This window comes from Scyliorhinus canicula, chromosome 21, assembly GCF_902713615.1.
Source record: "Scyliorhinus canicula chromosome 21, sScyCan1.1, whole genome shotgun sequence".
NCBI classification, from domain to species: domain Eukaryota; kingdom Metazoa; phylum Chordata; class Chondrichthyes; order Carcharhiniformes; family Scyliorhinidae; genus Scyliorhinus; species Scyliorhinus canicula.
Window position 1 is genome coordinate 53,696,164 of NC_052166.1, and position 12,324 is coordinate 53,708,487.

General features: G+C 45.1%; 1 protein-coding gene across 5 annotated transcripts in view; it reads right to left on the minus strand.

Annotated features, from left to right (window-relative positions):
• Positions 1-12,324, minus strand: part of LOC119955411 (disabled homolog 2-interacting protein-like) — a 1,014,916-nt gene that overhangs the window by 722,775 nt on the left and 279,817 nt on the right. The gene's annotated exons all lie outside the window — the stretch shown is intronic.

The following is a 12,324-nucleotide window of genomic DNA, read 5'->3' on the forward strand; positions in this document are numbered from 1 at the left end:
TGCAGACGATACGAAGATTGGTGGAGTTGTGGATAGTGAGGATGGCCGTTGTCGGCTGCAAAGAGACATAGATAGGATGCAGAGCTGGGCTGTGAAGTGGCAGATGGAGTTTAACCCTGAAAAGTGTGAGGTTGTCCATTTTGGAAGGACAAATATGAATGCGGAATACAGGGTTAACGGTAGGGTTCTTGGCAATGTGGAGGAGCAGAGAGATCTTGGGGTCTATGTTCATAGTTCTTTGAAAGTTGCCATTCAAGTGGATAGAGCTGTGAAGAAGGCCCATGGTGTACTAGCATTCATTAGCTGAGGGACTGAATTTAAGAGCCGTGAGGTGATGATGCAACTGTACAAAACTTTGTTTAGGCCACATTTGGAGTACTGTGTGAAGTTCTGGTCACCTCATTTTAGGAAGGATGTAGAAGCTTTGGAAAAGATGAAAAGGAGATTCACCAAGAGGTTGCCTGGAATGGAGAGTAGGTCTTATGAGGAAAAGTGCTAGGCCTTTTCTCATTAGAACGGAGAAGAATGAGGAGTGATTTGATAGAGGTTTATAAGATGATCAGGGGAATAGATAGAGTAGACAGTCAGAGACTTTTTCCCCGGGTGGAACAAACCATTACAAGGGGACATAAATTTAAGGTGAATGGTGGAAGATATAGGGGGATGTCAGAGGTAGGTTCTTTACACAGAGAGTAGTGGGGGCATGGAATGCACTGCCTGTGGAAGTAGTTGGGTCGAAAACATCAGGGACCTTCAAGCGGCTATTGGATAGGTACATGGATTACGGTAGAATGATGGGGTGTAGATTAATTTGTTCTTAATCTAGGACAAAAGTTCGGCACAACATCGTGGGCCTAAACAAAGTTTTGTACAGTTGCATCATCACCTCACGGCTCTTAAATTCAGTCCCTCAGCTAATGAATGCTAGTATTTTTCTATGTTCTAAACGTCAGAATGTTGGATCAGACATGATCCTATTGAATAGCGGAGCAGGCTCGAGGGGCCGAACGGCCTACCTGTTTCTATTCGTTATGGCCTTAAACACTGAATAAGTAATGTATTTCCCAAATGATGAACAAAAAACTCTCAGTCAATCATTATGAAGGTGAGTTTTGAAGTTTGTAGGATAAATACTCTATTCAATTCTGCATTTAACAAATGAGTATCTGATTAGTATCATACAGATTATTTCACAATAAACCAATCCTGAAATCCATCACTTTAATAATTGCTCAGGTCTGGATTGAAAATCTGGCTCCATAACATACTACGCTGTAAAATATAAACCAACACTGGCTTACCTCAATATGCCACTAACAATACAAGGTCTTTTCAGACATTCCCAATGTGGAACTAAAGCAGGTGCATGCCTCCGTAAAGTCACATCATTAAGATTATTTAAACTTTCAAATGAAAAACAATCCTAATAGACAAGACGTTTTGCCTAGGGTTGGACGGTTAAAATATATTTTGCAGCTTCGAGTTCAGAAATTTCAGGGTCTGGAACGGCCGATAGAAAAGTAGTTCAAGTCCCAGTCTCTGAATAAATTATGTAAAAGCCAAAATGTAGAGCAAAGAAAATCCCAATCCTTGTGGCCATATTTGAGGAACAACAAAAGAGGTATTGGCAAAAGCTGCAAATGATAGAAGTGGCTGTTGCAGATTGCTCAGCTACATAGAAGATATTCACATTTAACTGTTCAGTATGCCTGTCATCAATTTCCCGACTTTCTTTGGTGCAAGATTCAGTGGTTTGCAGTATTTACTGATTACAGGTTGAATTCCATTTCATGTACATCATAGAGAACAAGATTTATCCTTATGTGACATACATGTTGGATCACACTCTTAGCTCATACCCTATTTTTACATGATTATCATCACCTGTAGTAAATTTTAAGTGACATTTCAAATGTTTCATTTTAACTCCAAAGAACAGGACATGAATTTTCTGCTTTGTGACGCCAGCAGCGATAATTGTGATTAGGCGGAGAATGGCATGCAATGGAAAAATTGCAGTTTGCGCCCGGCACCAATTCCGTCCCCATGCTCCGGTCCCTGGCTGGCGGCGTTATCAATGTTTGAAACCTGCGCTGGCGGGTTCATGCAAAACCGTCATTCGCATGGATTTGAATATCATTAGTGGCTTGCACACTTCATGCTCTTGGGTGGATGTCTCACGGGCATGAATTGGTCTAAGTATTTACCATTGGGGACTGGGTGCCATGGCTGCTGAGGGGGGAGCAGGAGGCAATCTCATGAGACGTTGTGATGTGAATCCCGTCCACAATGGGTGCGATCACATTTTAGCAAATCTGCATTTTAGAGCGGCAGTACTCTAATGTGCAGATTCCTGAGGTATCCAAGGCTTTGGGGTTCAATCCCTTCGCCTCAGAGACCTCGGGCGAGCACCGTTTAGCACTGTTCCCCACAAACGAGGACCAATCAGACTGGCACTTGTGGGGGTTTCCAGGGTAGTGCTGCCAAGAGTCGGGGCCTGAGAGGGGGCCATGCCAATGAAAGGAGGGTGGAGGAGTTATGAAGGGTGTGGGGTGGGGGGGGGTGTGCCCTTGGGCTTGCGGGTACACCATGCCACCCCTTCTACTGAAGGTTGGTACTATGTCAGATCTTGACTTAGCAGAACTTACCACGTGATCCAAATTCACTACTCAATCAGTCTCCATCTCATTCCAGCATAGTCGCCTGACTACTCACATGTGTTATTGATTGTGTGGTTTGAAAAGCCTCTTTTTCATTTCCACCACTGATACTTCACTGACATTGATCCTGCTTTATGGGGGATAGGCAGATGCATTTTAGTAGCCGGAAACCAGAAAGTATGGATTTCCCCCAGCTCCTACTGAATTTAACAATAACAGCCAATTGCTATTTTGGAAGCCATTTTCTGGCCACAACCAGCCAGATTGAGAAGCTGGATATTGTAGGGTTAGCCTATGAGACCAAGTGGTTTCTGAAGGCGGGCTGAAAGGATGGTGGGATGAGGCAGAATATCAGTTGTGGGAGTGAGGAGGGGGGAGGAATAAAAAAATAGAGAAATCAGGCTGGGGAGAATAATGGCACGGTGGTGATATGGAGACAACTGCAAGGGGTGGTTGGGAAGGGGTTAACGGGTTAGCTTTGGAGGGTGGGGAAGTAATTCTGTGCCTTCTGGTCAGCAAGTAGTGCTGGATAGGCACTTAACTGTTCCATCAGCAGTCCTCCTTTTTTTTTTAGCTGCCGTGTTTCACAAGGTGTGGGAAACCTGGTCAGCCAAATTTAAAGCTGGAAGAGAGAAAAACCTTCGTCAGGCAGCACATAGCTCCATGTTGTTATGGTGGGGAGCTCTGCTTGCCGAACTCCCCATTGTAGTGAGGGATCGGAATGGCGTCCTGATCGCTGAGGCCCCCAAAACGCATTCTACTGCATGAGCCACGAAATGTGAACTTCAGGTACAGCAAGTAATTAAGGTGAATGGAATGCTCTCCTTTATTGTGAGAGGAATTGAACATAAAAGTAAAGATGTTATGCTTCAGTTATACAGCACATTTGTGAGACCACATCTCAAATAGTGTGTGCAGATTTGGTCTCCATATTTAAGGATGTGAATGCATTGGAAGCAGTTCAGAGGAGATTTACTAGATTGAAACCTGGAATGAGCAGATTGTCTTATGTTGGACAGACTAGGTTTGCTTCCATTGGAGTTAAGAGGTGTTTTGATTGAAGTATAGAAGACCTTGCATGTTTTTGACAAGGTTGGCAAGGAAAGAAATGATGCTTCCTCTTGTTGGTGAGTCCAGAACTAGGGGAACTGTTTTAAAATTAAGAGTTGCCGTTTTAGGACAGTGATAAGGAGAATTTTTGTTTTCACCGAGGGTTGTGCCACTGTTGAACTCTGTTTCAGAATGCGGTAGAGGCAGAGTCATTGAATATTTTTAAGACATAGGTAGATTGATTCCCTTGCCTAACAGGAATCTAAGGTTATCAGGGTAGACAGGCATATATAGAACTTGAAACACAAACTGATCAGCCATGATCTTATCAAATGGTAGAGCAGACACATGGGTCCGAATCGCCTACTTCTGCTCCTATTTCACATGGCCGTATGGCACATAATCACCACGTCGTCTTTTGTTTTAAGATTAGAGTTTGAACTTGGTGAGTCTGTTGTTCCAAATTATTACACGGGCCCAGCAAAACATCCAAACTGGTCTTGTATATCTTAAAATGGAACTCCAGTATTACCGGTGGCCACTTTACTGATTTCTAGTGGCATTTGAACATTTTGAATTGTTTTTTCCTTCTACCCAGCGTATGTTGTCTGAGGGATTTTAATCGCTAAACGTCAGGCGAACATCCCAATATGGACCTCCACCCAAAACTGGCAACTATACTGTTGGAGGGACACCAGCAAGCAAAATAGAAAATTCAAGGGTCACAAGGTCCCTGCAGTGGCCAGACTCCCTGGCCAGGATAATGGTGAGTGTGTCTGGAGCTGGTCCTTCTGTGGACAAGGTGAGCACTCCTGTTACTTCCACTTCACAAGAACGCTTTAATAATTTTTAAAAAACTTACCTGGGCTCCTGTGGCCTAGATCCCACCTACCACCAACTTTTGTTTACAAATCAAAGACAGTGCCGCCCTTAGTCAGTCCAGAGTTAAGATTACCTGCACATCCCGATAATGTCACCGAGATTAGAATTTTGTCGTTTAAATAAGGCATCAGCGCTCTGGGGTGGATGGCCTTCTCATTCCTTGTTTATGGTAAATTAAGGTGCTGGGCTTCAGGAATCCATTGGGAAGGTGGCACTATAACGCCCCAAACTCTCCTGCACCATTCCCAACAGGCAAGGGCGTTTGGAAAAAAAAAACCTCCATCAACTGGGTAAATGATGTGTTATTCTGAACGGAAAAGCCCAGGAAACTCATGGGATCAATTGCTATTCTGTGACTTAACAGATTTAAACTGGAGCAGTAAAAGGATTATTACCATTGGCCTCTTCACCCTTGGGCAATGGGTTTGGGAAGAAAATATCAGCCAACATTCACAATGTGATCAATTATCAATGATGTGTTGGAAAGCATGTTTGGACACTGGTCGGGGACAGGGGCATGACAGGTTATGATGGTATCCATGATGGAATAGCCTGCTGACACGTGTGCAAGTTTAAACCTGAAGAACTGAATCAATGTTTCACTGTAGAACTCAGTGGTTTCAGATGCGAGGATGGAATTGTAAGAATGAAAATGTTTAGCTGTTCTGTTGTATGTCAATTGAGACAAAAACATTCAAAATATCTGTATTTCTATAGCCACCCTCTTACACCTTCAGGAAATCACAAGCATCTCACAGCCAGTAAAATACGTTTGAAGTGCAGTTACTGCGTGCAAGTTAAGTTTTTTACACTTTATTCATTAATATGAACAGGAATAAAATCCAGGCAGATTTATCTGTTCCATCTATGCCTCCAGATGATTGAGTACATCTTTTAATTAGTTGGCATTTCATTAACACTGGCATTAACATTAACTTTTCATTCACTCCCAACTTTGCACTATAAAAAATGAGGTGGAGTACTGAATGGTGCAGGCTTGTTGGATCAAGTAGCTTTTGTCAGTTCACAGTTTGTCACGGTCTATCATCTGTTTCATTCCACTGGAAAAACACTGCCTTCCCTTTTGTCAATAAATTCTAGAGCAAGAATAGAAAACAAAATGATTGAGGCTAAGACCTGGTGAGGAATCTATAAGCACATGATGCCTCACCCACAGTGGCCTCATATTGAAACAAATTGACAGAAGAAACAGCAAAGGGTTCCAAGACCACCAGGAGGAGATTAAGTGCAGCAGTTGCAATAAATGGAAGGGAGGAAAAAATAAATTATGTCTTGGTGCAACAGGAATTCAGTTTTGAAAGGATCAAAAGCATTCGAGCCAGTTAGTGGTCTGCAAACATTTTTACCGTACAGTTCTTCAAGCATTTTTTTATGGTTGCTTCAGATAAACTCCTGGCTCTTTCAGCCGACTTCACTTATAAACACATTTGGCCACCCAAATTTGGGTTACCTTTTTGATGCACAATCTTACGCTTTATTTTCTTTACATCATAATATTGAGATTAGCAAGTAAATTACTTGTCCTATTTTTACTGTAAGCTTGAGAAGTGTGCAGGTTTTCCTTATATGGTTAAAAAAAGCAGTTGCCAACTGCTTGCCATTAAATGAACATGTGTTCGGTGGGGAAAGCTAAAAGACTGGAAACATCTGGTTGTATTTATGAGGTATTTTTCAATCAAGACATTTCAAGCCTACAACAGTTTAACTAATTGTTCTTTGCACAAAATATTTATTTCCAAAGTTATCATTTTTCTTTTCCTCTTTCATGGGATGTGGGCATCACTGGCTAGGCCAGCATTTATTATCCTAGTTGCCATCGCGAAGGTGGTGGTGAGTTGCCTTCTTGAACTGCTGTAGTCCTTATGGTGTAGGTACACATAAAGTGCTGCTAGGAACAGAATTTTTAAATTCTGAAATCTACACAAATCAAAGTTCTCGTACCCTGTCCACTTGTCACACCAGGGTGCCACTTGTTTAAGATGCTGAATCGACCTCCTCCTCCCGCCTTGCTTTTAGCTACTCCTACCAGGCAATCATGGTATGTTGCATCTTGGCTGCAATATTTACTAGGATTGGAGGGAGGTAGAAGGGGTGGAGATGGTGGGAAGAATGATGATCCAGGTTATCCAGAACACCACAAAACAAATTCCCCACTTGGAAACCAACTTTATTAACAGACCTGCCTGCCTGATAGGTCAGGAATGCTCCAGGAGACTGTGACACACGAGTAGATTGGTATAGAGGTTGTTGCAGATATAGATAGAGAACAGGAGGGATTGGGAGTAAAGAGGAGGAGGTGGGGCCAACATGGTCATGTTTGGGAGGATCAAGAGGGCTGGCGATCAGAAGGAATGTTGGAGATTGGTTGGGGGTAGGGGGATAAGGGGTAATGGAACAGAGATAGAATTTGGGTGGGAGTCAGTGAGAGATTGGAGGGTGTTCAGAGATGGGGTAATAACTGTGGTCTATTATGGGGAAACTGCAGTTTACAGCTTTGTTGGACTGCCGGGGGGGGGGGGGGGGGGGGGGGGTGGTTCCCAGGTGTCCCGTGAATGGTTGCACATCCTTCTACTACTGGTAGCCTGACCGCATCCCCATCTCCACTTTTTCTGGGAGATTTCCATGCCCTCATGAAATAGCCAGATGGTCCCTGGGCATATTTCATTCCAAACAAATGTTGTTTTCCTCATTATTGTACTTGCTAAAAATCAGATAGTGATAGGGAATGAAAAGCCCATTACATCTTGTCCTGTACACCATTTTGGCAGCTTGTCCTGATTTCCCAGGCAATGTTCAGAATAGCATATCCATGGTTTTTTCAGCTCACTGGTATTAGGGGCTGGTTTAGCACAGTGGGCTAAAGAGATAGCTTGTAATGCAGAACATGCCAGCAGCACGGGTTCAATTCCCATACCAGCCTCCCCGAACAGGCGCCAGAATGTGGTGACTAGGGGCTTTTCATAGTAACTTCATTGAAGCCTACTTGCGACAATAAGTGATTATTATTATTATTATTATTATTATTATTAATAATAATAAACATGCTGGTTCAGAATGAAAGTTTTAAGAAAACATTATGGGAAGTAACAAATAATGGCCGCAATTCTCCGCAACCACGATGGTTGGGAGAATAGCGGGAGGTCCGCTCCCGCACCTCCCGCTATTCTCCCACGCCCCCCCCAAAATGGCGTGTCCGGTTTTTCCGACACGATGGGCCGAGCGGCCTGCCATTTCTGACGACGGCGGCAACCACACCTGGTCGCTGCCGTCGTGAACATGGCGCGCCAGGTATGTGTGGGGCCTAGGGGGGGCAGATCGGGGATCGAGCACCACGACCGTGCTCGGGAGGGGACTGGCCCGCGATCGGTGCCCACCGATCGTCGGACCGGCGTCTCAAGGGGACGCACTCTTTCCCCTCTGCCGCCCCGCAAGATCAAGCCGCCACGTCTTGCGGGGCGGCTGAGGGCAAAGACGGCAACCGCGCATGCGCGGGTTTGAGCTGTCCAACCCGCGCATGCGCGGCTGATGTCATTAAGCGCCGCCGCGGTGTCATTCTTGGCGCGCCGGGCCTTGAAGCCAGGGACAAGGCCCGGCCGCCGAGTTTCCCGGTAAGGCCCGCCTATCCCTCCGGTTCGGGGAGAATAGGGGGCCGGGAGAGGCTTCCAACGCCATCGTGGACCTCTCCAGGTTTCACGACGGCGTCGGACCTTGCAGAGAATTCCGCCCAATGTTTTCATAATTATACGAAGAACATCATTATTGGTGAAGTCTCAATATTAGTTCATCTAATGCTAATAAATGCAGCTTTATGGTTATCAGATTTTAATATGTTGTGAAAATTCTGGATGTAGTCACACGATGAGCCAAAATTCATATATCCGTCTATAATTTGAAGGTATCAAGAACTATGCTCAAATGAGAATTGAAAAGTAGGCAACGTATTCCACTCATGTTCAAGACCTTTACACTCAGTTAAAAATTATGTATTCCACTTTTCCATTGAGTGTCTTCCAAACATTCCACTCGTAATTCGAACTGGTAGGTTAAACAGTCAATCTCAGTCATAAATAAAAAAATATTGGCAAATGTGTCAACACTGGCCTAACCAGTAATAGCGTTCTCCCACACAATAGTTTCTTTAAATAAAAACAGAACTTTCCTTGAAATTCATGTACTCTAAACATGTTTTCCCCTATGATTGGCTACAGAAACAAATATCATTTTCTGTGAAATGTGTTCAATAAATAAGCAAATTCTAAATCTGAACTAATCACAAGGTATTAAAAAAATGAACAAATTCTTAATTGTTAATTACTCTCCTGTAATTGATTCATGTTATGCCAGTAAACACTGTATATCAAGTCTGCTGGAGTTCAACAAAGCAGTACGCAGCTTATAAATGCAGGCGGCTGTCTCCAGAAAAAGGACAGCCCTCCAAGGGCACAAATACAGCTAGACTGTCATTTCCTGAATACTGTGCAGTACCATTATTTCCAATCAAAGCTGTTCCTTTGAGAAGGGGACTGCAAGCTGTGCATGCTCTGAACTTTTACTTTTATTCATTTTATTGAGTCATGTAAACATGCTTCGACAGAAGATCTTTGCCCTCAATGTCAATAAAATTATAGTTGTAGAATCATCAAAAGAAAATCAGAGTTTCTTTTATAATTTTTAACATATTAATGCCTGCCTGCTGTCTGCATGCCCTTCTTGTTGTGGAGAATCATGGCTATGAACAGTCAGTCATCAGCACAGCACATTGGGATTTGTGTTCAGTATTTAAGTCATTGGCAGGAAACGTCAAATATGGGGTTTAGGTGGCCCGGCATTGGGCAAATCTTCAGAGGTTCAATTTCACTATCTTGGGAGGGAGGTTGAAGGTGGATTTGTTGAAGTGGGATAACCTTCCTCTGTCATTGGCGGGCCGGGTACAGGCAGCAAAGGTGAATATTTTACCTCGATTTTTATTTCTGTTTCTTTTTGCCTGGGATGTTTTTCAAGGGGGTAGAAAGGCCGATTTCTTCATTTGCCTGGGCGGGGAAGGTGGCCAGGAAAAGGAAGGTGATACTGCAGAGGGCAGCAGAGCAGAGCTACTGATCAGCTGTTCTGGGGAAATTTGCATACGTGCAGTGCGGTCAGCCTAAGTTGAAGGTGAATCTGCGAAGAAGACCCGAGGAGTTTGAGTGAAGGCAATCATCCAGCAGAGCAGAGCTACTGATCAGCTGTTCTGGGGAAATTTGCATACGTGCAGTGCGGTCAGCCTAAGTTGAAGGTGAATCTGCGAAGAAGACCCGAGGAGTTTGAGTGAAGGCAATCATCCAGCAGAGGGCAGCAGAGCAGAGCTACTGATCAGCTGTTCTGGGGAAATTTGCATACGTGCAGTGCGGTCAGCCTAAGTTGAAGGTGGTTTGTGGAGAGGCTGTTGGCAAGTGACAGTTAAACCCGAGACACTTCGTGAGTGTTTCCCACCCTACCTCCTCCTCTAACCAACCCCCCCACCCCACAGTGGTTGGGGAGCAGGGGCCTGTCGTGAAGGTGAGTGAGTGCCTTTAAATTTGCTTTCCTTTCAGCGGGAGCAGGGTTTGAAGTAATATCAGGTAAGCTCTTCCTTTCTTTTTCTTGTTTTTTTTTTTTAAATCTAGAGGTGATGTCAGGGAAGGCAGTACAATGCTCCTCCTGCAGAATGTTTGAGGTGAGGGACGCCGTCAGCGTCCCTGCTGATTTCATCTGTGGGAAGTGCACCCAACTCCAGCTCCTCAAAAAACCGTGTTAGGGACCTGGAGCTTGAGCTGGATGAACTTCGGATCATTCGGGAGGCAGAGGGGGTCATAGATAGGAGCTTCAGGGAAGTAGTTACACCAAAGACTGGAGATAGATGGGTAACTGTAAGAGGGACTGGGAAGAAGCAGTCAGTGCAGGGACCCCCTGCGGTCGTTCCCCTGAGTAACAAGTATACCGTTTTGGATACTTGTGGGGGGGACGACTTACCAGGGGTAAGCCATGGGGTACGGGCCTCTGGCACGGAGTCTGTCCCTGTTGCTCAGAAGGGAAGGGGGGAAAGGAGTAGAACATTAGTAATTGGGGACTCAATAGTCAGGGGCACAGATAGGAGATTTTGTGGGAGCGAGAGAGACTCACGTTTGGTATGTTGCCTCCCAGGTGCAAGGGTACGTGATGTCTCGGATCGTGTTTTCCGGGTCCTTAAGGGGGAGGGGGAGCAGCCCCAAGTCGTAGTCCACATTGGCACTAACGACATAGGTAGGAAAGGGGACAAGGATGTCAGGCAGGCCTTTAGGGAGCTAGGATGGAAGCTCAGAGCGAGAACAAACAGAGTTGTTATCTCTGGGTTGTTGCCCGTGCCACGTGATAGTGAGATGAGGAATAGGGAGAGAGAGCAATTAAACACGTGGCTACAGGGATGGTGCAGGCGGGAGGGATTCAGATTTCTGGATAACTGGGGCTCGTTCTGGGGAAGGTGGGACCTCTATAGACAGGATGGTCTACATCTGAACCTGAGGGGCACCAATATCCTGGGGGGGAGATTTGTTAGTGCTCTTTGGGGGGGTTTAAACTAATTCAGCAGGGGCATGGGAACCTGGATTGTAGTTTTGGGGTACGGGAGATTGAGAGTATAGAGGTCAGGAGCACAGATTTGACTTCGCAGGAGGGTGCCAGTGTTCAGGTAGCTGGTTTGAAGTGTGTCTACTTCAATGCCAGGAGTATACGAAATAAGGTAGGGGAACTGGCAGCATGGGTTGGTACCTGGGACTTCGATGTTGTGGCCATTTCAGAGACATGGATAGAGCAGGGACAGGAATGGTTGTTGCAGGTTCCGGGGTTTAGGTGTTTTAGTAAGCTCAGAGAAGGGGGCAAAAGAGGGGGAGGTGTGGCGCTGCTAGTCAAGGACAGTATTACGGTGGTGGAAAGGATGCTAGATGGGGACTCTTCTTCTGAGGTAGTATGGGCTGAGGTTAGAAACAGGAAAGGAGAGGTCACCCTGTTGGGAGTTTTCTATAGGCCACCTAATAGTTCTAGGGATGTAGAGGAAAGGATGGCGAAGATGATTCTGGAAAAGAGCGAAAGTAACAGGGTAGTTGTTATGGGAGACTTTAACTTTCCAAATATTGACTGGAAAAGATATAGTTCGAGTACATTAGATGGGTCATTCTTTGTACAATGTGTGCAGGAGGGTTTCCTGACACAATATGTTGACAGGCCAACAAGAGGCGAGGCCACATTGGATTTGGTTTTGGGTAATGAACCAGGCCAGGTGTTAGATCTGGAGGTAGGTGAGCACTTTGGAAACAGTGACCACAATTCGGTGACCTTTGCATTAATGATGGAAAGGGATAAGTATACCCCGCAGGGCAAGAGTTATAGCTGGGGGAAGGGCAATTATGATGCCATTAGACATGACTTAGGATGTGTTGGTTGGAGAAGTAGGCTGCAAGGGTTGGGCACACTGGATATGTGGAGCTTGTTCAAGGAACAGCTATTGCATGTTCTTGATAAGTACGTACCAGTCAGGCAGGGAGGAAGGGGTCGAGCGAGGGAACCGTGGTTTACCAAAGAAGTGGAATCACTTGTTAAGAGGAAGAAGGAGGCCTATGTGAAGATGAGGCATGAAGTTTCAGTTGGGGCGCTTGATAGTTACAAGGAAGCGAGGAAGGATCTAAAGAGAGAGCTGAGACGAGCAAGGAGGGGACATGAG